The sequence below is a fragment of the Canis aureus genome, chromosome 14, assembly GCF_053574225.1.
Source record: "Canis aureus isolate CA01 chromosome 14, VMU_Caureus_v.1.0, whole genome shotgun sequence".
Lineage (NCBI taxonomy): Eukaryota > Metazoa > Chordata > Mammalia > Carnivora > Canidae > Canis > Canis aureus.
Window position 1 is genome coordinate 4,080,584 of NC_135624.1, and position 8,744 is coordinate 4,089,327.

The window sequence follows — 8,744 nt, forward strand, 5'->3', positions numbered from 1 at the left end:
TTTTAAAAAAGGAATCTTATTCTTTGATACTATTAATGATATATGTTGTGACAAGAGTAGCAGGGCTGGGAAGCATCTGATTGAAATTAATTTCTTAGGCCTTTCTTAGAAGACTGTTATGAAAAGATTTAATAAGACTGAAAATTCGTTTTGTGGAGTAATATGGTAATTCCCAATGAGCTTTCTTCTCATCATGGAGATTCTCACAGGTCTGGAGACCAAAGAATATTTATTTCAACATGGTTCCTCCTTTTGGAAATAGAGAGCAACTTTAAAATTTTCTGTTAAATATCCAACAGTGAGTATGTATGAGTTCAAGATGTTTTAGTTACTCAGGAGGTATAATGTTTTTTCTACATTTCAACCCCACCTCCGTCTCAGGTTCTAAGAACCAATGAAGAAGGAAATATTACTTACCAAAGAAGGTAAGAATCAGAGTTCATGGGACACTGGTTTGCTAGTCAGGACAGCTAGCCTATTTTCAAAATTGTGGTCTGTTCATAATGCTTTAAGAATAGTAATGTCTTTGGATTGGAAGGAACTTTAGAAATGAATCTTTGTTCATCTTTCATATAGTATTAACTGGAGGCACATTCACTATTTTGGGAAGCTACAGTTTGTGTTGTTACATAACTCTGAATGTTAGAAAAGTCTTATGCGCAATCAAAAACCCACCTAGGGACACCTGGGGGCTCAGTGGTTGAGCATCTGTCTTTGGCTCAGGGCATGATCCTGGGGTCCTGGGATCGAGTCCCACATTGGCATCCCTGCATGGAGCCTGCTTCTCCCTCTGCCTGTGTCTCTGCCTCTCTATGTGTCTCTCATGAATAAATAAATAAAAGTCTTAAAAAAAAAAAAACCACCTAGCTGCACCTTCCAATGATGAATCCTAGATCTGCCATCTGCTTTTTCTAAGCTGCAAACTTGGGGGAAGGAGAGAAGAGTTCTTATATAAACAGATGAGATGTTTGAATTGAACTTTGTAAAATGTTTAGAATTGTTAGGGAATAGTGTCACCACACCAACAGGTCCTCAGAAAAAAACACTATTTATTATTTCTTTATCCAGATTCTACACTAGGAAGTTTTCATCTCTTTCATCCAAATATGCCAGTAAATTTAGCAGATTTTCAGTCTTCCTGGGAGACCTGCCAACAATTATCAATGAATCAATGTTAGCACACCTTATGGGAGAAGGGAAAAGGAATTATAAACTTTATAGTTTTATTTCCTCCTCTGGTGGTATGGTAGGAAGGAGGATTAACTGGTTAGAGCTGAAGCTTCTCTATCCCTGGTCCAGATTAACTGAATGATCCCAGCACTGAGCACACAGGTTGTCAGGAGTACTTGTATCACACTGATTTGCCTAATGACTACTCTGTTTGCAACCTCCTCCACATTTAATGAGGAGGTTTCATTGTCCTCTCATGCAAGTTTTAACATGCTATATACCTATGTTGATTCAAAAGGACCTGAATTTCATGATAGTATTTCAAGGTGCCAAAGGCCACAGCTTCTTCATTAAAAAAGTGTGTGTGGGGGGGGGGAGGGGGGGATATTATTACAGATCAAGCAGCAGGACTCTCAGAGTCTGCACCTGGCTGGCTCAGGTTTGGCTCTTCCTCATATATTTATTCATCTGAATAAAAACTTAAAAAAGGGGATCCCTGGGTGGCTCAGCGGTTTGACGCCTGCCTTTGGCCCAGGGCGTGATCCTGGAGTCCCGAGATCGAGTCCCGCATCGGGCTCCTGGCATGGAGCCTGCTTCTCCCTCCTCCTGTGTCTCTGCCTCTCTCTCTGTGTGTGTCTATCATAAATAAATAAAATCTTTAAAAAAAATAAAAAATAAAACTTAAGTTAAAAAAAAAAAACTTAAAAAAAAAAAAGTAAGAAAAAAAAAATGAGTCACTCTGGTTCCTAGCCTGAGATAATGTATATCAGCTTTGATCACATGCTCTGAGGTTTGGGCAAATGAATTACTATAAACCGGTGTCATCCTCAGCTCTTCCCTGGAAACACTTTTCTTAAATGTTGCTTTTGATCATATTTTAAGACATAATTAAGGATTCCTTTCCCTAGTCATGTTTTCTTTCTTGAGCTAAAACCTTATGGAAACAATCCAATAGAATTATATAGCTATGGTTCCACTCACAGGAGCTCTTGGTAATGATTAAGGTTGCCTGGACAAAAGAATATGGAATAGGTGTTTGCCTAGTGGGTGTGTCAATGGTGGGGTGGGGGTGGGGAGTCCTTTTTATCTTTCTACAACCTGAGGTCCTATGAGGAAGCCTAAGGCATATCTGCAACAAAGAAATTACTCTGATTGAATTTACCTTTTTTTTTCCCCAACACTTCTCACTCATTGAATTGCCATCCAACAAATATTTGGTTATCTTCTTGAGTTAGGCACTGTATTAAACTATATAAGAGACAAATAAGGAAAAAAAAACATTAAAAAAGAAATAAATATGTTATGATCCAGATATGTGTTGACTTCTGTAGCAGTACATAGAAGATTCCCTTGTCAGTGAGGGGGGGAGGGAGGAGATAAGGAAGACTCCCTGGTGGAGGTGAATGTGATTTCAATGAGGAGAGAACATTCAAATGACCTTCTCCAATGGAAGTATGCTATCCCAGTAATGGTCAGATGGAAGTGGCAAATAATAGTTTTCTTCAAAGCATAATCTGTGATCTGTGACACAAAAGTCTCTTTAGACCCTCTGAGACCAAAAGGATTTTGTAGTCAAATACATCTGAAACTTCACAAAGCATGTTAACAGTTAACATCTCTGATAAACCCAGGAGTAAAGAGACCTGATTAAGAAAGTATAACCTGGCATTTCCCATGTGGCCCTGACCACACTCTTTTTGTTGTTTTTAGGGGGAGATATACGGTTGTCCTGACAGATGTTAAAATTCTTAACCTAAAGAGGATAATTTCCCATGAAAAATGAATACTGTGGGTCAATAAAATACATTTTAGCTTTTCTAAGTTTTGCAGGTAACTATTATCATAAAAGTGGTTATTGGCTATGGCTTTTAGAATGGGCAAATAGGGCCACAACTTGGAGTCTCTTGCTTACTAAAGCTCTTTCCCTAGCCCTTGAAAAATCTGCATAGGATCCTCACCTTAGAGGTAAACCAACTAGAGCCCTAGGGCAGAATATGTCTCTACATTCCTTGAAACAAGTGTGAAGAAACAAATAAAAGAACTGCCATTATGAATTGTACTAAAGCCATGATCAAAAGTTTCTATACTTTGAAATACCTAATCATATTACAGGATTAAAAACACATGAGTGAACACTAACCAATAATTTATTCATTTCTGTATCTACTTACATCTTTTAATTTTGAAAACATAAATTTGTGATTCTTTCTCAATTGTACTGACAAAAGCTTTCTCTTACTTTCAGTCTGGTAGGTCCCTTTTGCTATATGTCTTTTTGTTGAATTTGGACTACAGTAAATTTCTGGCTTTATCCAAACTCACTTCTCAGAGTGACTTTTGAGTAGAAGATGGCCTAAGTGTCATGAAAGATTAAGAGGAATTCATATAAAAAGTCTCACCTTTTCTAAGAATTATGAAAAACGTGTAACTTTTATATGAACGTTGGGCTTCTTTTGTTGTGTACTAGTAAGGCCACAGTGTCGAGGCCATAGTGTAAGGTCATACTCTCACTCTAAAGAAAGTGCATCCCCCATACCAATCATCTGGAAGGGGCAGTTCCTCAGACAGGTAACAGGGTCTCTTGGAATTTGGGTCTTGGACGTCAGTGAGAACTCTTGACTCCCTGTGGGATCACACTCTTTCTGAACTTTGTAGTATATTGATTGTTTGACAATGCTCCCTGGTGGTTTGGGAAAGATGGTTTCCCCAAGGGGTTAGATAGGAAGGGACTACCTCTCTGTAGGAGATCCTAAAATGAAGTGATTTAGTTTATCTAGCTTTTTCTTGCTGTGTTCATGCCCATCTGGCTATGCCCAAATCTTTAGAAGGGCGTCTCATAATACATTAACCTGGGTCAGGTCCCCATTGTGTACTACAGACATTAGGTGAGAATTTGGAGTCCGTGTGTGGGCCAAAGAACTAAAGAAGAGACAGTAGCTATTCAATATAGCAATATGTGGTGATAGTTATTTATAAGGATAATAACAATCAGGTATTGAGCACTCACTTTGTGCCAGGCATTTTTCATATGCTATCTCATCTGATCTTCACAATAATCCTCAGAGGAAGGTTCCATTTTAGTTCTATTTTGTAGATGAAGACATCAAGAGTCTGAGAGATTATGTATTTGCACACATCCCATAGCTATTGAGAGGTGGGATTTCAATCTACATTTCATTGCACTCCAGAAGCTAAACATACTCCAGTCAAATTACTTCTCAGAAATTGAGTTTTCCTGTTTGAAAACATCTGCCTTCTAGGGTTGTTGTAAGGATTCAATGAAATGACGTATACAAAGATCCCAGGCCATTGATTAGAAGATGATAGGTATCCCCCAAATGATGCTTATTGTTATGTCTTCCTTCTGTCTTTCTGGCCATTCCTTCTTAGTATCCTTCAAGGTTTTCTCTTCTTCTGATGGCCTGCTAAATTGGTGTTTCCTAAATTTGTTTTTTAACTAAGCATTTCTCTTGAGTAACTTCCCCCACCCGGGGTTTCAGCTACTATTTTTATGCTGATGACTTCTAAATCTCTACCCTCAGCACGGATCAGTATGTAACTCCAGACCCAGATATCCATTCATCTGACATCTCTCCCTGGACATCTCACACACGTAACAAAATCAACATATCCAAAACTGATCACACCATCTTTCTGTTCCAATCCTGGCTTCTCTCTCAGTAGGTGGCATCATCAAGTCTCTAGACACCTAAGCTAGAAGCCTGGGAATCTTTCTCTACTCCTCATTTCGCACTCATCCCTCTCACTCAATTAGTCATCAGGCTCTTTCAAGTACCCTTTTTATTATCTCTTATAACGCTCCCTCCCTCTCCCTCATGCTCCCTCTATTTCATTTTACAGCAACTATCATTGTCTAAATTCAGACTCTCATCACTTCTATCAGGCATTCCTGCAATAGTCTCCTAACAGGTTTCCCTACAATTTACCCAACCTTCCTCTGTATCCTCAACATTCTGGTTAAAAAAAAAAAAAAATCTTTCTATAATGCAAATTTTATCATTTATTTCCCACTTAAAATATTTTAAGAGCCTCCTCGCTTTCAGGATAAAGTGCAAGTTCAGCCCATAAAGTTTTTCAAGATACAGCCTCTGCCTGCTTCTTTGGCTATATTTCCCAATATTCCTTATTTTTCATTTTTGCCATTTGGTTTCTTTTAAAAGACTACTTGAACTTCTCTAAGGGAAGCTATTCCTAGCCTCCTGCCTTCAGGCATGTCCTCTGAATGTTTACCCTTTGCCTCTACCCCACCCCCTTGCCTGACTGCCCCTTTCCACTCCTTCCCTAAAGTTCAGTTTAAGGGGCACTCCTCTGGAGAGCATGTCCTTGATCTTGACTCTGGTGGTTTTGTTTTGTTTTTTTAAAGATTTTATTTATTTATTCATGAGACACACACACACACACACACACACACACACACACGAGAGAGAGAGAGAGAGAGAGAGAGAGAGAGAGAGAGAGAGAGAGGCAGAGACATAGGCAGAGAGAGAAGCAGGCCCCATGCAGGGAGCCTGACATGGGAGCATCCCAGGTCTCCAGGATCACACCCTGGGCTGAAGGTGGCCCCAAACGGCCCCAAACGGCTGAGCCACCCAGGCTGCCCCTGATGTTTTTTCTTAATACTCGCCTGATACCCATGTATCAATATGTAACAGTACGTTTCATATTACCCATTTTTCTCACTAGCCTGTAAACTGGCCCCCAAAGTTTGTTCAATACAGCATCCTTAGCACCCAACCCTTAGTGCCTGGCTCATAACAGATACAGACTGTTTATTAAGGAAGGAGTAAATTCAAGAAGAGAGTTTTTTAACCCTTGGATGTGCTGTGTGTAAACCTAAGAACCCAAACGCAAGGCTTTAAGTTAAGGTGGCATGTAATTGGATATGCCTTAAACTACATTTCACTGTTCTGCACTCATTTTACATTTTTTCTTTTTCTTTCTTCTTTGTTTCTTTCTCCTTTCTTTCCTTTCTTTCTGCCTTTTTTCCTCTTTTCTTTCTTTTTCTTCTCCATTTTACTTTTGACCAGGTTCCACCACTCATACTTGGAAGAGTAAGACACAATAGCTTTTAGATGTACCTGATGAAACAAGCAGTTAAGATGTAGAATATCCCATTTAGCAGCCTAAGGAGGTGAGAGACCTGTAAAGCCAATATATGACCTGTGAAGCCAGTATACACCCTGCCCTCTACAAACCTGAGCTTCAGTGTTCCTTTGTAAACCTGAACCAGAGGCTGAGCTCCAAAAGGATCTGTTTAGTTTTATTTTCATTGGGGAAATTGGGTACTTTTTAAAAAATTACAGTAATTGATCTTTCTCTTTCTCCATTTTTTTCCAGACTTCTCTGAATGTTTTCTCCTTTTTAAATTTAAGCTGTTCCCCAACTTTCCTTCTCTGAATGTAATAGGGGTAAAAAGGGTTAAAAAGAAGAAAAGCAAAACCAACGGACTGAAAAGCTAATCAGATTTTTTTAAAAGCCTCTTTGTGGGGGGAGATTCTCTAGGTTGAAAAACCCCACCCGTATCCTACAGCTGACTCCACAACTTGATGTAGTAAACGTTGGCACGAGGGAGGGGAGGCGGGAGTCTGACCTCGCCAGAGCCCGGGCCAGTCGCGTGGCCTTGGCCGTCCTGGGCTCCCTCGGTCAGTCTCGGGGTCTCCTTCCTGCAGACGCTCTCCGCTGGCGCCCACGGCTAACCCGTTTCTGCTTGTGCAATCTCCGGTCATGGGTGAGAGGTCACGTGTCACGTATGTTACTGTGTGTGCTGCACGTGTACCGCGGACGGTTTTCACCCGAGGTCAGCACCCGACAGCGCGCCGAGAAGCCGCCCGGCGACGCTCGCCCCCGGGGCTGAGAAAGGTCGCCGAGGCCCTCGGGCCCTCAGGCCTCGGGTCGGACACGGCCGCCGCCCCGCTCGGGTCTCCCCTCCGGGGGGCTGCGGCGGGGGGAGGCCGGGCCGCGTCCGCGGGGCCCCGGCCGGCTCAGTCACCGGGGCGCGCCCCGCTCCCGCCCGCCCGGCCTCTCCCGCCTCGGGCCACAGCTCGGGGCCGCTGTCGTGGCTGCGGCGTCTTGGGCCTCGGCCCCTGCGGCCTGCCCCGGCCCGGCCCGGCCCGTCGCCACGCAGGAGCCGCAGCCCGGCCGCGGGGTCTCGGGAAGCAGGCGGTGCCCGGGCCGCGAGGGCGCAGCTGCCGGCCGGGCCCTGGCGGGGGAACCGTCCCCTTCCCTCCTGCGACGTCGATACTCACGCGGCGCCCTTTGTCTACCAGCAACCGTAGTAGGTGCCGTAGGTTCTTTTTTTTTTACAGATGAAATTAGCCTCCTACCTAGAGGCAGCTTATTTCCACAGGGGCCAGGAAGCCGCGAGGTTCTGCGGTGCCGAGCCGCCGGATGGGCTCAAGCAGGGGCCGGGGCCGGGGCCGGGGCCGGGGCCGGGGCCGGGGCCGGGGCCGGGGCGCGAGACGGAGGAGGGCGGCGGAGCCGTGGGTCCGAGCGGGGAGACTGCGCGGGCGCGGGCGCGGGGGCGGGGGCGGGCGCGGGGGCGGGCGCGGCCGGGGCCTAGTGGCGTCCCGCAGCCCCCAACGCGGCCCCGGCGGCCTCCCGGCCCCTCGGCCCGGAGACCCGGCGGCCTCGCGCCCCCCCCCTGCGGCCCGGCCCCCCCCGCGCCCTGGCTCCGGACGCCGTGGGCCTCGGGAAGGGGCTGCGCCCCGCGGGCGGCCCTGCCTGGACGGCGCCCGGAGCCGGGAGCCGTCGCGCCCCGGGCTGGGCTCGCTCGCGCCGCTTCTGGCGCCGCAGCCGTCGGGCGCACGAGGGGCGGGGCTCCGAAGGGCCGGGACCGGCCGCGCCGGCGGGAAAGCAGACGCAAGCCGGCCCCGGACGTCGACGGCGGCGCACGCGGAGGCAGGCTGCGACCCACCCCGGGGCTGGGGCCTCCGCGACCGCGCGGGAGCCGGGGGCGCAGGGAGGCGGCCGGGCGGGCGCGCGGGGCGGCGGGGCGCTGCTCCCGGTCTGGTGAGGAGGCGGCCGTCGTCCCTTCGTCGGGCGCGGGCTCGCCGCCCCGGGCGTCCCAGGCGGCTGGCGTCGTCCCGCCTCGCGTCCCGTCCCGCCGCGGGAGGAGGGCAGCGGGAGGGAGCGGCCCGGTGCCCGCGGCCGCCCTGCCCCGCGCCGAGCACACCCGCCGCGCGCCGCCTTCTCCGGCCCGGCAGGAGGCGCTGTGCGGACGAATTAAAACGGGGCACAGGTTTTAGGACCGGCGCCTTCGCGTCCTAGGACCGGGCCCCTTGGTTCAGCGACCGATTCAGACCTCCTTCTCCACCTCCTTCCTCTTTTTAATATGAGAGACAGAGGTTAGCCAGAAGGAGGAAATGTCAGCGAAAGGGATTGAAAAGTGTGAAGTCTTAAATTTTCAGGTTCCATGACCGTTTTAAAAGGAAGATGTAAGGGGCTTGGGGAGCCCTACCTTGTCATGTACCATCAATAAACTATATTGCACCCAGCCAAAAAAAGGGGGGGAGGGGAATGTAAGGCAAATATTCTAATTCTTGACCGTAAAGGAC

The 8,744-nt window shown here is 47.1% G+C and overlaps 1 long non-coding RNA gene across 1 annotated transcript; it reads right to left on the reverse strand.

Moving 5' to 3' along the window:
• Positions 1–1,029: 1,029 nt before the first annotated feature.
• LOC144283075 (uncharacterized) lies at positions 1,030–7,594 on the reverse strand. Its single transcript, XR_013351407.1, has 3 exons — positions 7,437–7,594; positions 2,333–2,418; positions 1,030–1,147 (listed from the first exon to the last, which is right to left on the reverse strand). It is a non-coding gene; the product is annotated as an uncharacterized LOC144283075 (long non-coding RNA).
• Positions 7,595–8,744: the final 1,150 nt, after the last annotated feature.